The sequence below is a fragment of the Orbicella franksi genome, chromosome 2 (assembly GCF_964199315.1).
Source record: "Orbicella franksi chromosome 2, jaOrbFran1.1, whole genome shotgun sequence".
NCBI lineage: Eukaryota > Metazoa > Cnidaria > Anthozoa > Scleractinia > Merulinidae > Orbicella > Orbicella franksi.
Window position 1 is genome coordinate 29,004,108 of NC_138146.1, and position 21,016 is coordinate 29,025,123.

General features: G+C 39.2%; 1 pseudogene across 1 annotated transcript in view; it reads left to right on the forward strand.

The window, feature by feature from the left end:
* Nucleotides 1-1,261: 1,261 nt before the first annotated feature.
* Nucleotides 1,262-21,016, forward strand: part of LOC145479119 (uncharacterized) — a 45,514-nt pseudogene continuing 25,759 nt past the window's right edge. Inside the window, exons 1-18 of the transcript XR_014048390.1 lie at nt 1,262-2,508; nt 2,995-3,173; nt 3,434-3,792; nt 5,268-5,432; nt 7,475-7,582; nt 7,699-7,824; nt 8,329-8,425; nt 8,795-9,013; nt 9,473-9,852; nt 10,470-10,637; nt 12,099-12,209; nt 12,869-12,985; nt 13,617-13,707; nt 13,910-14,285; nt 14,858-14,968; nt 15,139-15,249; nt 15,847-15,957; nt 16,284-16,375. The product of XR_014048390.1 is annotated as an uncharacterized LOC145479119 (transcript). The remainder of the gene's footprint in view (nt 2,509-2,994; nt 3,174-3,433; nt 3,793-5,267; nt 5,433-7,474; nt 7,583-7,698; nt 7,825-8,328; nt 8,426-8,794; nt 9,014-9,472; nt 9,853-10,469; nt 10,638-12,098; nt 12,210-12,868; nt 12,986-13,616; nt 13,708-13,909; nt 14,286-14,857; nt 14,969-15,138; nt 15,250-15,846; nt 15,958-16,283; nt 16,376-21,016) is intronic.

The window sequence follows — 21,016 nt, forward strand, 5'->3', positions numbered from 1 at the left end:
ACCTTGATTGTCGCTACGAACTCCTGCAGACGTTCCGAAGAACGCTTTATCATCCAACAAACGCGGAATTCCCCATCAAGCAACAGATTGCTGAAAAAATAGCCGGAAGTGGCATTTCATATCGAGATCTTAAGAATGTTTTCGAGAAGTTCGGAGCAAAAGGGTTTGTTGGCGTATTGTCTCTGCCTCCATCTTCAGCAACTAGCAAGGCGCCACGAGTGACAAAAACAACCCGTATTCTAGCCAAGATCGTTGAGCACTTCAAGGCAGTGGAGGAAACCACAAGTTAAAACGCATTTCCATAAGTATTACAACACTTATTAGGTATACTTTTCGCCGTCGTGGGAAAAATAAGCTTCTACATCTCGACTAATTTTCAACTAGCACGTGCGAAGGAAGCGCAACGTGAGCATGCGCAGTACCGTAACTTGAAGAATTTCTATTTTGATGACGTCACGAAAATACAGGGGTCTTTGGGTGATCTAAAACGCACATTAAGCGCGTTCCAGACGGTGAATTTTTTTGAAAATTGGCACATGGATAGGATTTTTCTTTTTCTAGCTGTTAAGCAGAAATCATCAAATTTTATACATACATTAATGTAATATGCGTAAAAAACGAAAATTGCGAATTCCTCTGAAAATTATGTACAGATTTTCTTGTAGCTTTGTCAGTTGAAACTCCTTGTGTGTTAACTGTGTTTCCCCCAAAACAAAGAAAATTCACCGTGTAGAAACCTAGAAACACCGTCTTGAAGTCAGGCAGGTTAAAAAACAAGCCAAGCATTTCTATCAGTAGTTGCCATAGCAACAACATTTAGGTTCTGAAAGTGTCTTCCATACGTAGCCTAAGGCTGTAGGTTTTTTATTATTGACCTTCTACCGAGTGCTATGTTGTAAACATTTGCCAAGGGAGAAATTACTTATGCATATTTAATATCCAAAGCTTTGTGAAATACTATATAGAGCCATCTTAAAGGAGATTACTTCAGGTTGGCATATTCTTGAATTACCATGCATTTACATTGCTTCCTTAGTCGTAAGGTCAGATAAAATAACTCCCGAGTCGTTTTTAATGTACCTTAAGGGATACTTGTCATAATGTCAATAGTCAACAACACAAGTCGATTAGTGGCTTGATTTATATGGAGTTGTAACTTCCTTGAAAACAGTAATAAAGCTTGACGAATTGAAAGAGAAGCCTCTTATTATTAATAAGCATACTTAATCTTTACGATTGATAACTTGAAAGGAGGGGAGATGTGGGGTTGGCTGGGTGGCAATTGTATTCCTTTCTCTACAACTCGCTGTTTACCTTTGCTCGTGTTATGCCAAAAGAAGCACATGAAAAACTTGGTAAATGGAGAGCGTTTGCTGACAACACAATTATCCTCTAAAATCCCTTGCAAATAGTTTCGATTATATACAGTTCTTGTCCCATTCTTTTAAAACCTCTAGTTATGGAAGTTAATTCAGTCTCGAGTGTTTATTTTCTGTGGTCCTCTGTGATTGATGTCGCTGACCCCTCCCAGATAGCAACGGTTTATGAAATGGATACAAAGCAAAGGAGGCGCGCATTTGCCGATAATTATAATCGGGCCATGAACATGTTCTGGAGTTACACAATGCGCAGCCAAGCGTGTTCACTGTGTACCCCTGGGACAAGTGCAAGCGAATCATTGATATCGGGGGTGGAGAGGGTCAGTTCCTCTCGCGCATTCTTAAACTTTGCGGATGTGAACAGACGCACGGGTTATTGTTTGACTTGTCGGATGTAATTGAGCGCGCTAAGGGATTCTTTACCAAAGAAAACATATCGGACAGCAGAGTGACTTTGATTTGTGGTGACATCCTTAAAGATGCCCCGCAGACTCAAGAAGTAGACACAATAACTGTGAAGAATTTATTTGTCATTTTTACACAAGAACAGGTGATCAAAGGTTTAGAAACCTACCGTCAAGTTCTCACAAAAGATGGAAAGTTTATTATCGTGAACAGCTGCAATCCTGAAGCTGGTGATACAGACCACAATGTTGCCAGGACAGGTTTACATCCGGGTTTTCGAGGTATTCGTATCATGATGCTTTGCAGGATAGGAAATTTTTGAACGAAGAATGAATGGTTACATTTGATTGACTGGTTGTGCACTAGAGTGGCTTTTCAACTGAAACAAGTTTACGAGACTGGTGATGGCCCTAAACTGTTTGAGTTAATGAAGTGCGACTAGGTGACCGTCTTCCTTTCTTTAAAACTGTTCCTTTGAGTTTGTGTGTATAAACCCCAGGCTGAGTTTAGTTAAGTTTTAATTACCCAATCTTATAAAATTGCGAGAGCTGTACCGATTAACAGGTGATCTTTTGACTCCTATGTGTTGTGATTTTGAATAAGTTAACAAAAGAAAACAGGACTTTGAAACGCAAGTGATGTCCCAAGCCCTAAGAACAAAAGTGGAACAGATTAAGACGAAGGAATGGAGACAGTGCTCAGAAGATGTGCAGATCAATCCTTGGTGAGGTCAAACGCATTTACCCTGCTTTCAAATTGCGCACGTAGACCGCGTGAGCAAAGAAATGTAACATTGCAACAGTATGGTAACCAGAAAATGACATATTTATATTTAGTAAAACTTGAAGGGTGTAAACGGCTAGGCTGTGTTTCCTACTAGCTGCACAGTGGAATGCATATGAAAATCTGCCTCAACTTGACGTGTTTAGTGAGTTGCTGGCGGAATTCCTCCATTGAAAGCTTAATCTGACAAGTGTATTTTTAGCATTGCCATTCACTTCATAATTCTCGGAAATTAGCCATGACATTAACACGTGACTGGTTTGATCATATTTTATATTCTCTGGACTCGTGTGAAATTTGACACTGCAGTTCTTCAAATTTTGTTACCCCTTTCTCCTCGGTATCTGATTGCGATGAAAATACAGACTCTCCTAAGGTCCTAACCGGAAAGAAAGGAGGAGAATATTGTTTTTGGTCACTGTTTCAGGGAGGTCTATAAGGAAATTTGTTAAGACCTTTCGTCAAAAGTGTGAATGATACTTGATGCACGCAAGTTCAACTCTTGTGGCCGAAGTGTGTATTCTCTCTGCGAAATGAGGTTGTTCCAAGGTCTTCAACTATTGGCTGTACTTTTGGTTTTGTCCAATCTCTCGGTTTTAGCTGAAGGTAAGACTATTGCAGTACTTTAAACAGCATTCTTGTTTTTAACTTCATGAGGAATAAAAATGAAAGCGTGTTGGATTAGAATGAGAATCGATTCGATTAGGTGCATATTTTGAGACATAAAATAAGTGATGCTGCATGTTTGAAACAAATGGCTGTTGTCAACGTTAATTTTATTCTTGCCTAATAGGAAATAACTTGTGCAACTCGTACATTTGAGGCTACTATTGAAGGTTGATTAAAGGTTGATTGTTTCATTTTAGGACAAAATCTGGTCCAAAATGGAAAGGTTAACTTCACAGTGGCAAGTGGAGACTTCCTTTATTGCACAACCGTGCAATACCCTCGTGCATTTTCTAGCTCTAGAAATGTACGTGTCCTTGCATCGATCAGCCATGAAAAAGAATCTCTGAGTGTTCATGATTCAGCAGTTGTGTGGACATCAGATGTGACACAGAACAGTTTTCGTGTATGTGTGTTGGAATCGGGTCTGGGTACAAATGGATCCTCTGTCGTAAACTGGATCGCGTTTCGAGCCACTCTCTCTGGAATGTTGGACGGCGCCGCCTCCTTCAGTACATTCACCAGTGGTACAAAATGTGCAAGAGTTAACTTTGCACAGGTATGGCTCTTATTTAAATTGATAATCACTAAACGCAAAGGAATTCGCGTATTATCGGGTTTTTCTGAGAATTTCTTTAGGCATATTTGTGATAATGGGAGAAAGTTTCCGTTTTTCCTGTAGGTTCAAGTCGAATTTATTCAAACTATTGAATGATTATATTGCAGTAATCCGAGGTTTTCTTGTAAACTGGAGGGCAACCAACAGCTCTCTACACGTACTGAGAATGTTTCGAAATTATTAAGTCTGGCGAACTCGGTGTTGAGAGTGAACTGAAATTGCCAAAAATATCCCCACGGGATAGGAAAATGTTTTTTAATCACTGAATTGGTTCCGTTTAGAGTTAACTCAGTTGTTGTTCTTAAAAACGCAATACAACGTTCCGTCAGAGTGCTGGTTAAAATTCGTCCAAATGGTACAAAGCTTCATGGACCTTCATAATTTCTTTCTGTTGTTTACCGCGAGAAAACAAAATCAGTAGATTTTAAATATCTTTGCCAGTGCATTTGGAAACCTTGATATGATTTCAAAACGATGGAGTGACTCGAAGACACACATTTATTTCTAGGGGAAAGGGGGAGACTAAAGAAGAGAGTTAAATTTGTAAATTGATGGTCAGTTTTGGTACTTTTAAGATCCTTAAAGTGGGCCAGAGGTTGTAAATGTCGAAAGACGGGTGGCGAGCTTAAAACGGGCAAATGAGTGAAGTGATGTGATTGTCGTTCACGAAATCAATTGTCAGTTGTCTCAAGCAGGATTATAAATTCTTTTCAAATGATTTGCTAAGCTGTTTTCTTAGCTCTGATCTGATTTCCATACCTTTTACTCCGGCCAAATGAAGTCGGTTAATGTTCATTATCAGATTAGAGTGGCGGATCGAGACTTTGAGCTAACTGGGGGGTGGGAGTTGTTTTGCTTGCCCTGCCGGCTTTTCTTCCTTCGTTTTCTTAATCCGCCACCGTATTATCGCGTTATCGAGTCCAGCATTTGTTGGATTTCATGCACAAGGCGGTGCAATTTTAGAAATATGTTCGAGGGAGAGATATTGGAAAGAAGTAGTTTGGGAAAGAAGAGAATTGAATTAGTAGTTTACAGTCCTGGAAAAGAGGTCTTGGGGTTGGGGCTATGAGACAAGAGCGGGGAAGTAAACACGGGGCATGTGTAGTCTCCTACGCAGACGCTATTTGGGTTCCTCACGTTGCGTGACGAACCCAGAAAGCTTCTGCGTAAGAGGCTAGGGAATGTGTCTAGTTTCGTGGTTATTGCTTTGCACCCAAATGTCAGCTGGTTTTAATACCATGTCACACAATTCAACGCTCCACTTTTCGTAGCTCTGATAGCGTGACAGTTGCTTCCATTTCTTGTTAGGCACAGTGTTTGCTGGCCTATGTGACATCTCTTTGCAAATTAATCAGAGTGAATGTAAACCTGAATTTATTTATTTATTTTTTTCTTTTCTTTTCCTGTGTTTCCAGCGCTTTTCTTCTGTCCCAGAAGTTCTCGCCACAGTACGTCACTCTGTCAGCAACAGGCCACAGGACGCCATGAATATCTGGATAGAAGAGCTGAAGGAAGATTATTTCAGAATCTGTCTCCGAGAAGTAAAAACGTTTGATGGCAAACATCAGAATTTGGAAGTGGTAAGCTAATCCAATACAGTTTGATTATATGAAAGTTACAGGAACTTAACTGAAGCAAAATAAATTACGCCATTCTGATAAAAGTTATCGAAAATACTTGGAGCTATTTCTGTTGTGGGAAGGACGTTATCACTAGTAAAGCAATTAAGCACACGATGAAATGTTGGAGCAAAAAACACATTTATTTTCGATTTGCCGTATTTTGAAAAGCTTTGGCTACCTGTCCTTGTCCAAGATTTAGAGTCTCCTCATTAAAGACGATGGTTGATCTTCTAACACATTTTTAATAATATAAAGATTTAACCAAGCCTAATAGCGGTGCTCTTGGGTCGGTTTGTTCAAAGCCCAGGATAAGGGAAAATTTTGATTTGAGTTTTGTAACTTTGCGGTTAGGTTTTCTGTTTATATTGTTTGACATTCTGCTTTGAGTTTAAACTATCTCAAACTAAACAAAACAAAACAGTGAAAAACATTTGTATACAGTACAAGAAAAAATTATTCTTTGGTTAAATTTTAATCCTGGGTTAGCGTTAACCGGCTTCCGAGCAGCCAGGCTCTAATTACAATAAGTTATCCTGACTTGAACCCGTGATCCAATCAAACACCAGCACTTGGTCAGCGTGATATCGATAAGCTCTAAACTTCAGCCGGCAATATGGTCACGTGATACTGGTCAGCAGAAACCTCGTTTTGAAGGGTGTCATTGACCATAAAATGCATGAATGTCCAATAGTTGGTTTTCACATGACGTCGCTAAAATTCGAACTACAAAACTATTGATCTTCTGAGATTTTACTTAAGGTCATTCCCCAGTATTGCATTGCGCATCCTTACTGCACATAATTTCACGCATGATTAGCGCGTGCGCATTAAAAAATGGCGGCTTTTTGTTTACAGCTGGACCTTGCCATAGAGGTAAATCGTCATTTTCTCGCAAACGAGTATGGTGACCCATCATTTTTTTTCTGTTGTTTTGAATTGAGTAATAAATTTCTCTGTGTAAAATAAATATGGACAAATTCTCAGTGTAGAACAAAAAGCAATCGTCGGAAACGTGAATTTAGCAAGCAATCGTGACTACAATCATGGTGCTATTATAAGGATTTATATGGGTATAAACGAGGTGCTGTTGCTCCTAAACGAACATGGGGACCCCTCATTTTTATTTCAGAATTTAACTTCCTCAAAAATCTCAGTGCAGGTTCTATTTCAGTGGAATGACCTTAAATGATGTATAAGAGCGGCTGAAAACTAATATTCATACAAATTTTCGCTCCGAATGGGCTGTTGGTTTTGTGATACACTACGCTTGAATTTCTAAGCTTTTGCGTGACGCGTCATTTACATGACGGCCTAGAGAGCTGTCATGATGGTCAAAAAAGTGACCTATTTCGTAAAATTTGGCTATCTGAACAATTCACGTCTTAGAAAAAGTATTATTTTAATGTTTTAGAGTTCCTCGAGGGATAAATTCACGCTTTTGTAACAAAACTCAGTGACAGATGCTCCTGTTGGTTTCCCGCCGCCATGTTGGTGCCCATACGGATGGGCACCAGCATGGCGTCTCCATACAAGTTTCTATAAATCTGGGTAAAAAATTTCTCCGCATATCTGGCATAAGAAAAATTGCTGTGACCAGAATTTTGGCGAGAGTCTTTGCATATTTACCTTCTCTCATTTCCCAGATTCTGGACTTTATCTATTGACCGGTTGTGATTTTTATTTTGATCTATTTTGAATTGCGTGACACTGAAAACCAGCAATATCAAAGAAGTGAGCCATAAACCAAGGCTACAAGTCTCTGTCATCCTATTAGCTAGAGAATGGCCGCCATCTTTCGCGACTCCGCCGCCGCCGTCGTGCGTACGCGCCCACGAGCAATACCGCTAGCCATGATAACCATGAGAAAATCAATTCATGGGTTTACATTTCTTTCTTATATGGGTATGGGGCTCCGCTTGGCGGTTTTGGACTTTCATGTTGAGTATGTTGATTTTGGACTTTTGAACTATAACAAACTAACTCGATGTTTTTGTTTTCAGGACTGGCTGGCATTTGTCCGGGGAGGCGTTCAACTTACATTCCAAGGAAAACTACAATTTGAAAATGGTGGCGCTCCTCTTGAACAAGACAATTTCGCCTTCTGTAAGGTAAAGCTTTTTTATTTCTTTAATACAGGAAAGTTAAAAGACGAAGTTGTTCAACATGGTAATTAGTTTGAACTCGTCAAGAACCATTACTGACCCAAGTCGTGTTCTCTTGTCAGGTGCGCAATTTTACTGAAGAGTTTTATGCTCCTCCAGTTGTCATGGTTACAGTCAATCATCTTTATGATAGCAAGAATGTGTATTCTATCAAACCAGAGAACAATGTCCTTAACACGTGGATTGAGGTGAGTTTTTGATGGAGTACTCTGTCCAGTTGAAATGTAAACGAAATGATCTTTGTTGTCATGAACCAAGATACAAAGCCGTTTGCACGAAAGGTCGTGGAAAATATGTCAATTTAACAGGACTCGCGTCCACTGATGATCATACAAGTGATCATGGTTTAATTTGTGACTGGTTACTGTAAATTTCGGAAGCATAATTTTTCTGTCTGCAATTTTCACGCTTTTTGTTATTTTTTTTTATTAAATGTACAGGCTGTAGGAAGATAAGAGCCTTAAAATCGCAGATTCTCGCAAAGAAACTATAGCTGACAGCAAAACAAGAAACTGGTTGTGATGAGAATAACTTTTGTTGCATTTTATGGTATTTTCCTTGCCAATGTGTTACGAAATCGAAAAATAATGTATTGCTATGGACAAATTCTCACTAGTTTTCTTGCAAAATGATTTTCAATTTACGAGTATGGCTTTCTATCTTATTAATTTGAGTTGTTTGTCTGTCAACAGGAAATAACAATTTCATCTTTTCGTGTGTGCGTAAAAGACTTGTCAGGAATGGAAAGTCAGCACGATCCTGTTACTGTTGATTACGCAGTTACAGGAGGTAAAGAAATTTTTAGTTGACTCGGCTATACCTGCGCTGGAAAAATGAAATTTTAAACTTGGAAAATAATAAATAAACAGTCACGATTCTTCAGCGGGCTCCTTGTGAAAAACCATGTGAAACATGGCTAAAGTCAAAAAATAACACGTCTTTGTCAGCAATGTTTGAGCCATTTTGCTTAACATTAGAGGAGCATGTGTAGGAGCAATAATCCTTTACATGCTTTCCACAAAGTAGTCCTTGAAACGAGGTTTTTGTTGTTCAGTTGAGAACTGACAAAGACTGCAAAGGTGTCAACTAAGTGGTAAAATTAAAAAGGCTGGTTGGCAACCCAGGAAATTACATATTTTGTACAAATTTCTTTCACAGATTTTGATCCCTGTAGCAACGTTTCCTGTAACTACTTCGCTGTTTGTAAGGCATTTGGACCCAGGGATCCGCGGTGTATATGCGTCGATAACTGTCCATCATACGAAGAGCCCGTATGTTCCTCAAATGGAACCACATACGACAACGAGTGCGTGTTCCAGCGGGAAATGTGCCATCTGAAAGCTAACTTCACTCTGTACCATCCGGGTGACTGTACAGGTGATGAGAGTAAATTTAAACTTGATAGAGTTACAAATGACAATCAAAGATAAAATGTAAAGTAAAAAACAATTGACAGACAGGGCGAACATAAAGTGGCTCTCTCTATTAGTCTTATTTTCAACTCGCTGGGTATGTGCACCGTGGAAAGAAAGATCTCTTACGTTCCTCTTAAGTCTTTTAAAGATTTATCTGCTATACATCAGATTTTGGTGAAGCCAAGGAAATGAAGAAGCATTTTGATGAGTTTTTCCAAAGTAAAGAGTTGTAGAATTAATTTTACAAAGAGCGACTTTCTGTTCAAGACTCTTATATCTTATGATATTATAAATTGTAAGAGAAAAAACCATCTTGAGCAGTTTCAAAGCTACTCTCACCTATATTGTCATCACGCCCTTTAATCATAAAGCCTTTTAACTAGCATAAAGTTGAATTTTTCTGGCACTTTTTTTTTTCCAGGATTCCCTTCTCAAAAAGGCCGTCATCGTCTCCGTCGCTCCCCAAGCTGGGCTGAAGCAGTTTGTGAACAAGTTCCACTGGATCCTTTCGTCTTCTATCCTGACAAACCGGTTCACGTGCAAGTTTCCGTTAATCACGGGAATTTCTCAGATCCCAGCTACGTTCACGAAGCCGTGGTGGTCTGGGTTGAAGACATCAGGGACAAGAACTTCACAATTTGCGTTACACAGGCTGGGAGAAATGAGAAGAAAAATGGACAAGAACTTGCCACAGTTGACTGGTTAGCATACCAAGGGGCCCCCGACGGGGGAGTGTCGGGTGAAATGGACATGCCGACTTGGTGGACTGGAACGAACTGTCGTGCAGTGTCCTTACCTTGGGTGAGATTAATATAAAAATGACAAATCCTACTAACCAATCGCGAGAGGGTTATTCGAGACAAAGGGCTGATATTCCCTCTGTACGGTTACGAGCAAGCTTCCTCATGAAAGATTTATTACACGACTGAAAATGCGGAGAAAATACGTATCTCACCGGACCACAAACAATAACACACCGCAGATCTGATGATAAGCGCACAATTCGTAATAAGAGCCAACTCTTCGTTTACTAACGCCTAACATCTTGTAAAAAGAAGAAGAAAAAGTTCGGGAAAACAAAAAAAGAGTCTTTTACAAAGTTAATTCTTATAGAAAAGTAAGCTCTCAAGAAAGGGAACGCGTGACCATCCGGTTCAGCGTCATGTCTGGTTCAATACTTATAGAATATTGAACCGGCAACATAGCGGTCTGATTGGTTCATTTTAGTTGTTAGCCACCTGAATTAGACAGTCGTGTAACACAAATATTTGTTGCAGTAAATGATTATGTATAGTCAGCTGTTCACCAGGTGGAATTAAGATTAGCTTACATCGAAATTAGGGTGAAATCCATCCCTGATCGTTTACTTAACAGAATGCCTATATCCAGGTTAATAACTTGTTGTTTATATTCCACAGAGTAAGTTTAAATCTGTTCCCACTGTGCTTCTGTCAGCGGAGCATGAAAGGCGTGGTGTAAAACATGATGCTTCTTCTGTGTGGGTAGAAGATGTTACAACGTGGTCCTTCAAGATGTGCATCAGAGAATTACAGAACTTTGATGGAGCTCACCAAAGCATCCGCGTTGTAAGCAATTTTCAGTTATTTGCACTTGTTAATACATCTGGTATAGTTTCAGTATCGAATACATTTTTCCGCTCGTGGAGGGGGACATGGGGATTGGCGGTGCTGCGGTGTTGATGTTTTTTTTTTTAATGCGGTGATGCGGTGAATAAAATCTCAACTTGCGGTACTGCGGTGATCTCCAACCCTACGGTGTGCGATGTTTGTGTTTTTCACGCTGCGGTGTTCGGTGAAATGAAATTGTTTGCGGTGCTGGGGTTTTTTGATTTACCTTTCTCAAACCTAGACTTGACCTAAATTTAGCATGTAAACTTCGTTAATTCATGCTAATTTATGACAAACACGTACCATTGAGGTTAATAATTTGTAACAAAATACAGACCATCACTTTCTCGTCAATCTTCAATATGCTTCGGCAGCCAATCCGAAGCTGTTTTTATTTATACGTAACTTGACGAGTAACTCGACCTCTGCCGTCCGGAGCTCAGTGTTCGGTAGACATGTGGAGGAGCGAGGACAGAAACAATCCCGGAAATTCTGGAAACGCCAAGGCCGAATATAATGTATTATGGACTGCGCAGCTTTTTTCTACGCAAAAAAGGAAAAGGTGGCGAAAACTAACGGCAACAAAATGTATTCAGATGTCGCGTTGGCAGGGAAGAAAGAAGGCTTTCTAAGCTAAGCAGGAGCTAAGGAAGCTTTGTAAATTGCACACGTTTACTTTTTTTTTTCCTTTTGCTATTCTGCTTCGTCTAGAGGTCATTCTGATACCGGTCTATACCCACTCCCAGGTCCTGCGAGTTTCTTGACCTTCTATTTTGTCAAACGATTATCGATATCAAACGCAAACGCAGCTAGCTCCGGAAAGCAATACTTCCAGTAAAGATAGGGCTTCAGTCTGTGGGTTTATACACCAAGAAAAGTGAGCGAAGTACATGTAAAAGAAGGAATCTGGGGTAAAGGCCATCTCTCGAGGCTCCTCTCTTTTTTCTTCGTCCGCTTCCTAGCTTTCCGCAAGGTTTCTTCACAAGAGCAAGAAAACTGATTTATAGGCATCAGCAGTATCGACACATGCGCAATGAAAAGCGTTGTGATGTGTTTATTTTGTGGAAAGTTGTTGAGGTATAAAAGTATTGTTTTGACGCTAAAAATACGAGTTGCGGTGACGGTGTTTCGTTGACTTTCCTTGCGGTGATACGGTGTACGTTACTTTTTTTTTTTTGCGGTGTTGCAGTGTTCAGGACCCCCCCCCCCCCCCCATGTCCCCCTCCTCGTGAAATGCTTTTCAATTATTCCCACCTGCCTAATAACTGACTAGACTAGAGAAGTTTCCAAGCTTCCTCAGTGAACTACTGAAAAGTTAAAGGAACGCTTGTATAACAACTGTTTCTCAAATCTTTCTGGGAAACTGTAACTGTTAGTATCAATACGAAAACCTAAAAACAAACATATACTTTTTCCGAGAATTGGATGGCATTTGAAGAGCTTCATCGACCGCTGTTTAGAGAGTACGGGTCTATATACTTTGCCAACGGGAACAAGCCCTCCAAAGAACTCAACTATGCTTTTTGCGAGGTATGGCTACCACTTAATAAATTATTTTCATTCTTACTTACTCATTTCTACGCTACACACGCCCTAACTTTCTCACAGGTTCATTCGCATACTGGCTTGCTTACTTACTAATTATAACTTGATTGCACAACTAATCACTCATCCCTCCGTAACTCCATTCGCAAATTCACGCTCTTACTCAAATTCGGTTTCTGTTCACTTCCGCACCCAATCACGAACATACTGACTTGCGCGTCCAGCCAATAGGCCATTTGCCATTTACCTCGTGCCTCTTTTTCAAAACGAGCTTTCCTTGAAAATCTTTTATATGAAAATGAGTTTGATTTGCGTGAAAATGATCGTGTATACGTAGGCGGAACATATTTTCATATAAATGGTTTTGCACGAAGACTCGTTTTGACACAGAGGGCAAAGACAACTCGGAAATGGCCTATTACTGAGTCACTCCGTCATTCAATAATAGTAGTCATTTGCATTTTAATAACTCACGTACTTATCCAGCGTGGGCTCATGATTCATTGATAAGTTGATGGTTTCACTTAGTTATCTTCTGCATTCGTTTCTCATTTTTTCGTCTGTTCATTTAAGAATCGTTCATTTGAAATAGAGATTCATTGTTAGGCAATTTACAATGTTATCAGTTCCCTTTCTTTTATTAGGATGTTGTCTTTAAGAAGAATTATGACGACTCTCCAACAGTTTTGGTTTCTGCAAACCACTCAACAAACGGAGGAAACCTTAATCCAGCGTACAATGCAATATCAGCTTGGGTAGAGGTCAGACATGGTTCATATTTGTACCTCGTTAGTAGTTATTTTCTATGGTGAAATGATTGTATGGTAGTAAAAGGTTAGGTATTTTACCTCCGGTTTGTGATGTGGTTTCTGGCAGCACAATAGGCTTAGATAAGTAAAAAAATCATCTCTTGCGAGCGAACTTTAAGGTGGCTCAAAACGGTTTCCAGTAAGTTTCATCAGCTTCGTACACTTGGGATTTCAGGGCTACATCAAATTTTCGAAAAGTAAAGGTGGCTCTGAACCCTCCCTCAGATTTGTTTTAAAATCTGTAAAGAGTTGTATCTTGACATGCTGGTTATATTTCGATAGTACAAAATGGGGGTCCTTGAAGAACTTGTTTTTGACTAATCGATCTATATCATGGCAAGCTGTTAATTCTTAAGAAAATGATTATAACTTCGCCACTAATTTTTGGGCATTTCTTTGATGCTATTATTGTAGCAATACTTATAACTGAAAAGCAGTGGAACTATTGGTCAATCAAAGTAAAAGTGCTAAAAAACAGGAAACCGTTATAAAAGAAATAAACAGACTTGCTAATGGATAACTGGATTAAGTACCTTATAGGTTTATAACTGCAAGGTTCTAATGCTGTTCTCTTTTTTTGCAGTACATAAACGAGACTGGATTTAGAGCGTGTGTGAAGGAGCTGTTTGTAAACCAGCATGACCCTCTGTCAATCTCGTATGCAGTCATGCCAGGTAGAATGTAAAAACACATTTTTAAAGTAATTTCAAGAGCTTTTTGAATTGCTTTTTTTCCCATACATGTATGACATCTAACTAGATTTTTTTTTTGCGATTTTACTTCTAAATGTAGACTTTAATTCGGCAGTAATAAATAACTCTACCAAAGTTCTTATTTAAAAGTAAGCTTTCTTTTCCAATGTTCTTTTCTTTCAAGATGTCTGTGAACCAGGCTGGAGTTTCTTCAATGGTTCGTGTTACTTCACCAGTGAAATATGTGAAACATGGTCCAGCGCCAGCACAATCTGCAGGAACATGGGGGCTAACCTACCCGCTATTGAAACTCAAGAGGAAAATGTGTATATTCAGCACAGACACAATGGTGATAAGGCGTGGATTGGTTTGAATGACATTGCCACAGAAGGATTATTCTCCTGGGTAGATGGGTGTCCTGATAAATTCCGCTACTGGGCCGAGAAACAACCGAATGATTTTAGGGGGGAGGACTGTGTACACACTCTTGGTGCTAGACATGGATACAGGTGGAATGACGTGGGATTGTTCCACATGTCATCAGTATACTTGTAAAAGAGGTAAAAATGCTTTCTATTTTGCTAAGGTCATCACCCTTCTTTTTCGTCTACCGTCATCCGACCACGTTATAATTTCACGTTTTCCAAAAAAAAAAATAAAAAGAAATCGTAAACAAGAAAAATAATTAAAGAGATATATAAACGAGGGAAAGAAAGAAACATGGGATAGCGCTTTATCCCTAAGGGTAAACATTAAACATGCAAAGACAGTAAAGGAAATAGGGTGTACTTCTTCCAAGAGTTTTACTTCCTCTTCTCCTTTTCCGCTTGTTCTGCAGGTGATATTGAAACCACCGGGTTCATCGAATATGTACAATATGAAAATGAGCTCATGAATGCATTTATAACAATTTTGGCCCTCAAGATGTCAAGTTTTTTGCATCTAAAGAACTTTTGGCGATTTCTACAATGAAAAAACACAGATCTGTTTTGCTCATTTCAAAATTACGTTCAGTAAACACACGCCATGCGAAATGTCGTCTTGAAGTGAGTTTTTATTGGCAACTCTAAGAATGGAGAGCGGGGGCCCAATACACACAAAATCGTAATTATGATTCTTTTTTGTAAAACAGATTATGACGAATGCACCAATGATCCGTGTTTGAATGGGGGAACCTGTGTTAACGGCAAAAGAAAATTTACTTGTATTTGTCCTCGCACGCACATGGGGCAGACATGCGAAGGTGGGTTTGATTTAGCAATTATTAGTATTTATAACTGTAATAATACAATAAAGCGTCTTCAAATCACGTGGCCAGCAGCCATGCAAATTTATTGCAACTAAAGAAAGTGCTTACACACAAGAAAAGAGTAAATAATATACTGGAACAGCCAGGTTTTTATCTCCATGCAGAGTTTGACGAATGTTCCAGTAATCCCTGTCTGAATGGTGGAACTTGTACTGATGGAGTTAATAACTACAGATGTGCTTCTCCTTCGCCGTATTTTGGAAAGCAGTGCCAAGGTATAACAAAGACTTGCTTTTTTAATTTCTGCTACATTGCTTTATTGGTAAAACACCATGTAAGAAAGTTTATGAAAGAAAGATTGCTCGGCTGATCGATCGAACTAGGAATTCCTATTGAAGCCAACCATTTCATCGCCAAGTTGGACCTCTCACCTATTTATATCCTCAGTCAGTTTACCCAGGAAAACGAAAAATTATGACGAGTCCAACAAAGAACAACTGAAGGCGAGAGATCATATTTTATACAAACACTGAGAATTTTGGAAATAACTAAGATTTAAAAAACAGCACATATTGATAACGGTATTTAAAGAAATATCTGGTTAGGTCTTCGCAAACTGTACAGAAAATAACGAAACAGAGAAAAATGCATGTACGCAGAGAAGTTACAACATAAAGGCTGACATTCCTGCTTTTAGGAAGTAACGGAGGGAAAAGATGTTCAAAATGGTGGCTTTTCAATTTCGAACAATGTCTACGACTTTTAGGAAGAAAATCCTACAATAAGATGCTGTTGAGGTACAAATGAGATTTTTACATGGCGTGTCTGAGCACACATGAAATGTTAATTGTTAGCTCAATGGTTGTTCACAGAAACAGATGAGTGTCACTCGAATCCTTGTCAAAACGGCGGGACATGTGTAGATGGTGTATACAACTTCACTTGCATATGTCGAAGTGCTTACGGAGGAACATTTTGTCAAGGTAACCGTTAGTTTAGTTCATATTCAGTTAGTTGAAGTTGTGTCCATCGGTTTTGTTCCAAAGCTTAACCAGGAAGCATATCATGCAGATCTGTAGTTGGTTTATTTTAATTTGGTCGCAGGGACTTGTCCCACGAACAGTTAACATGACGGGTTTTCAGTGACAAGTCGCAGGGACTAGTTTCCTCGTGTAATGGTGATGATGAGGCCTTTCTCCTTCTGACAAATTACCCGCCCCTTACTAGGCTTTCTCATGTTACCTTATAAAGAGAAAGGGTAGGTACTTATTCGATAGCTGAGCATTTCACTCTATATACTTGTCTTTAGCTTCAGCACGAGCATCTTGTAAAGACCACCGTTCAGCAGGGCGCTACTCCAGTGGATTGTATTATATAAACATTGGAGGATCTTCTTTTAGAGTGAGTGCTTTGTGTCTCTTTAGTCATTTATTAAAACCGAAGATTGCAAACGCTCCGATCCACTGTTTGTTAAAGTTATCAAAATGTTTGTCCATATTTCTGCTAACGTACCTTAAATTTAAAAGACAGGGTTTTAGTAAGCCGACAATCGGTCGCTGCTGTTGCTATGTCTTTCAGTTTCACTTCTCGTTTTGTATGAACGAAACAATGAGCTAATCAGGACCTACATAATGCTGTGTTAAGAGCTACTCGAGAGTCTCAGCAGGTTGTACATGGCGAGAAATTTGTACTTTGCAGATACATATTTATCTTAAGTCGAAACTTTACATTATGAAGTAAAACTGTGTTTGAACGATAGAGCAGACACTGCTGCCAATAAAATATAAAATTGCTCTGGCCAGAATAAGTAAGATTTTGGTTATTGTCATATATAACTAATTTCTAGAGCATATATTGCACGTTCATTAATGTCATCGCATGATTTTTTAGTGTTTGACCTAATGAAACATCGTCGGGTAGAAATATCTCAGACCACAAGTTGAAACCTTTAAACATAACTACACATTTTTGTTTTGTTCTAGCTGCATTGTAAACCTTTCTGTTTGCCGCACAAAATCTGCACCTAACGTCATATTTTTCAAGTCTCTATATGGGGAGTTTACAGATGAAATAAACAGCTGCTTTTCTTGTTCGGTATATCACTTTAATGGTCTGAGAGTGAATGTCGTCATGTTGTAGCAAAACATTTATCTCGCTTTCTTGTATCAATAATGGCGGAAATCACTTCTTGATTATGAACCTGAGTTAAAATACAAACGATCAAACTTCTTTAAGACTTTAAAATGCTATGGCAATTGTTACGCTGTACATCGCTTTTGGGCTGAAGCATTGCAACTGATTGGACACTGTTAGGCTGTGAGAGGAGCAGGTACAAGACTTGTCAGATCCTTCTATATCGTTTGTTTATTTTGGGGAAGACGCTTTATTTTCACAGTGACTTTCTACTTAAGAGGATGAATAGAACGAAAAAGTACGTGTTGATATTTAGGGAGAAATATGTGGGTAAGCAGCCTACCCTATCGTACGGCGAGTGCGTAATACCAAACCATGTAATGGCACAAACCTACAATGTTGAAGCAAGCTGGCATTATGGATAACCTGAGATAAATTGACATCCAGATCAGTAATAGTAATAGTGTCAGAAGCATATCGTAAAAGTCGCAAGTTACCGCCGACAAGTATGCGCTACTATTTGACAAATGTGTATTTTGAAATCAGTAGAATGGGATTAGAATCTGAAGGATATTCATTCTTAAAATGTTTACAAATGGATGACGAAATTTTGAGCAGCATCTTGTTTAAGGCTCCAAAAAATAATTCAAAGAACTGAACAAAACAGAGGAGCTTAACTTGCTAAATTATAATTTATTGTGCATTTTTTGCCAGCCTCGTTTCCATGCTAAAGCTCTAACACGAAAATTCGGAACAAAGAGAGAGGAAAGAGATAATTCTACTTCAATGCATGGGCCATCATGTGAAATTTGGTTTTATTGCACGGTGTTTTATTGGGCGATGATCGAAGTAATACCGGTCAAAATTTGTGTCATAAATTGCTACTAACAAGGTAGGTCGACGGCTCCCGGCCTAAGGGAAAGTAGTGACTTTGTTCGTCCTCAGGAATTAAACAGTTTTTAGGTGCGTCTCATGATAAGTTCTCGGCCAATGGAAGCTTACACTTCAGTCAGGAGTGAGAACTGTTACAACAAAATTTGATTCACTTCTGCACGAAAAACGGTAGCCTTTGAGCATACTAAAAATAACATCCACCAGAAACTTCAAGCTTTTTTGATTCTCATTAAGGGGAAATTCCATTGGTGACAACTCATTGTTACTCCTTCATTCAGCATATGCAGACATAGTATATAGGGCTGTTAAGAAGCGCCTTTTGTTTGGAAATTTTCCAAACAAAATGTGCTCACGGCTAATCATAAACTTCTTACTGCGTTTACGTACGTCGGCTTATGCTTATGCGCTTATGCCTGTCAAATCTAAAATTGTTGAATGAACTTTGCGCGCGCACCCAATTTACTGCTCAGGCAGCGCTCGGTTCCTCTCTACTTTGAAATATAGAAAAATGATATAAAATCGTCGAGTAATCGAACCTTAGTTAAAATTCTGCTAAAGCAATTATATTATTCGCTCTTGATTTCTTGGAGCTTTCGGCCTCGTAAATTATCGCCCCAAACGAATCTCAGACTCATTTTCTCATTGTTAAATATAATAAGTATAATAACTAGAGCTGAATATAAGAATTCGACGCTCCGATTGGTGGAGAAATTCACCTCTTGACGCTAAATCACTAGATATAAGCAACCAACTACGCAGGCTTATTACTAAATTTTAGCATTCGCGGTATTGAAGCATTCAGCACCCCATTCCCCTAATGTCACCCCTCCCCCTCCGCCTCACTCAATATTACAGTCTGAGTCTAATTGGAAGTTTGAAGTCGATAATCCTAAACATAAGGGTAAATAAATTTATCTCAAAATATACCATATTTCCCATCAAGGACGGGAAAGCATGCTTTAAACAGGTAGCCATCGTAAAAATTGAGACTGGTCTAAGATTGCCCAGTGGTCCAGTTTTTGGGACTTGCAATTTTATTTAGGACTGCCGTCCCTCTGCCGTGTGGAATCACTGCTACTTGACCTCATGATTGCCTGTTCGGCAAATGAACACGTATTAAGCGAATTAAGAACTTGAAAACAGCAATCATCATGATTATTTTTTATCAACAGTTCACATACTTTCCGCTTTCTCAGGTTTACTGTGACATGTCATATTACGGTGGTGGTTGGACTCTCATCTCACGTTTCTCAAATGCTGACAGTGCAAACTGGATGCAGTCTAGCGGCAGTTGGTGGTATGACCGCACATCTTCATACGGCAGCGTTACCAGTTCATCAGATAACTACGACATGATATCACCGGCATTCTAGCTTGTCACTGGCAACTACATCAAAATAACCCGCAGTGATGACAGCTCTAACACAGCCTTGTTATACACCAGCAGCTGTACTGGCGGGAAAACCTTCAGAAGCTTTATAACAAGTTACGGAAACTTTCGGTCTGGTGCTGTTTGGAACAGTAACGCATGTCGTAGAAGCTGTTACATCTCCGGTTATGGTGGCAGCTACTCATACACAGTGGGTTTCAGTCAAATGCACTGCAGCAGCAATCTCAAAAGTAGACGTTACCTGTCATTCTGGTGTGACTGGAGCGGTGGTGACGGAGCCGTGATGATGATTGGTGGAGGAGGTGATTACTGCAAGAGGGCAGATCATGGGATTGGTATCACAGAAGCTGGTGCGGCCCGTTTCGGCACAGGGAACTGCGATGGAGACTTTGGTGATAACTGCAACTATCCTACGAGTTATTCTCTCAATCTGTGGATTAAGTAGTTTATGTTGGGGACATATTGTGCTTTCTATACGTTCGAAAACGCTAAGGAATCTTTTGCAACCATATTTTGAAATGTAGCCATAAGGGATATTTTAAGGCAATATTTTATTATCATATTATCATACGAAAGATAATCAAACAAACTAATCTTTAAAAACGTCGTCCAGACGTTGGTACACGTAGCAAATTCTTCTGATTAATCATTAGAAGTCAGTTGAAAGCGACAGCTGAGTCTGTGTTATCTTCCGTTGGTGGTATTTCGAACTTTTCTCGGTATGATATTTGGGCATTTTTTAAGGCTAGTGATTACTAGTTATTTCCAGTGATGGGAATATTTTACTAGAAAATAAGGCATCGGGCGTTAAACCTTATAAATGCTGCAATTTCTTAGTTTTCTGATTATTTTGAAGATCTATAAAAACAGACGTCTTAACGTATTTGTAAATCTGCATGGGGATTCATTTCTGATCTCTAGTTCGACTTCTCTAGTAATCTCACATATATCTCCAGAACGGTTTACTTTAAGCATTTTGTGATCTCGCTCTTTTCACACAAAATACCCTTCTTAGTTCAGTTACGTTTCTTATCGATCTGGGAAGTCAAGGACTGTAGTTTGTTGAAGATCCAATGCATTTACATTGCTTCCCTGTAATTCATGTATTTCAGATGCACCTGTTATCAAAGCAGCCAGCTCAATATAATTTACAGTTTTATTTTTGTTGTTTAGTTAGAAGTCTCTGGACAGTTAAAATTATTTTTCGAAACTCTTTGAGTGTCATTTCTCTTAAGTCTCCCTCTAGAGAACAGTAATAAATCTTTATGATGCCAAAGAGCTGCCTGTTTATCTTAATATATAAGACTTTTTGCTAGCTGAGGAAGAAGTGGGGTCGGGGCTACGGTACGTGGTTGAAAAATTTACGCTTTTGGCTCTATACTTCTCAACCGACTTGCTGACGGAACAAACATGGCGACAGAAACACGAGCATCATACAAGCATTTGTTAACTAAATGTGGAGCTATATGAAGATTTTCAATTGAATCCCGATACTTTGAATTAAACTATCTGTTCTGTCGTAAAATTTAGTCCGCACGTAAACTGCCGTTTCTGATGTTGTGGTTGAGCCCGCCAGTGGGAGGATGACAATAATAGAGTCGAACCTCCCTCATGCGTACAACCAC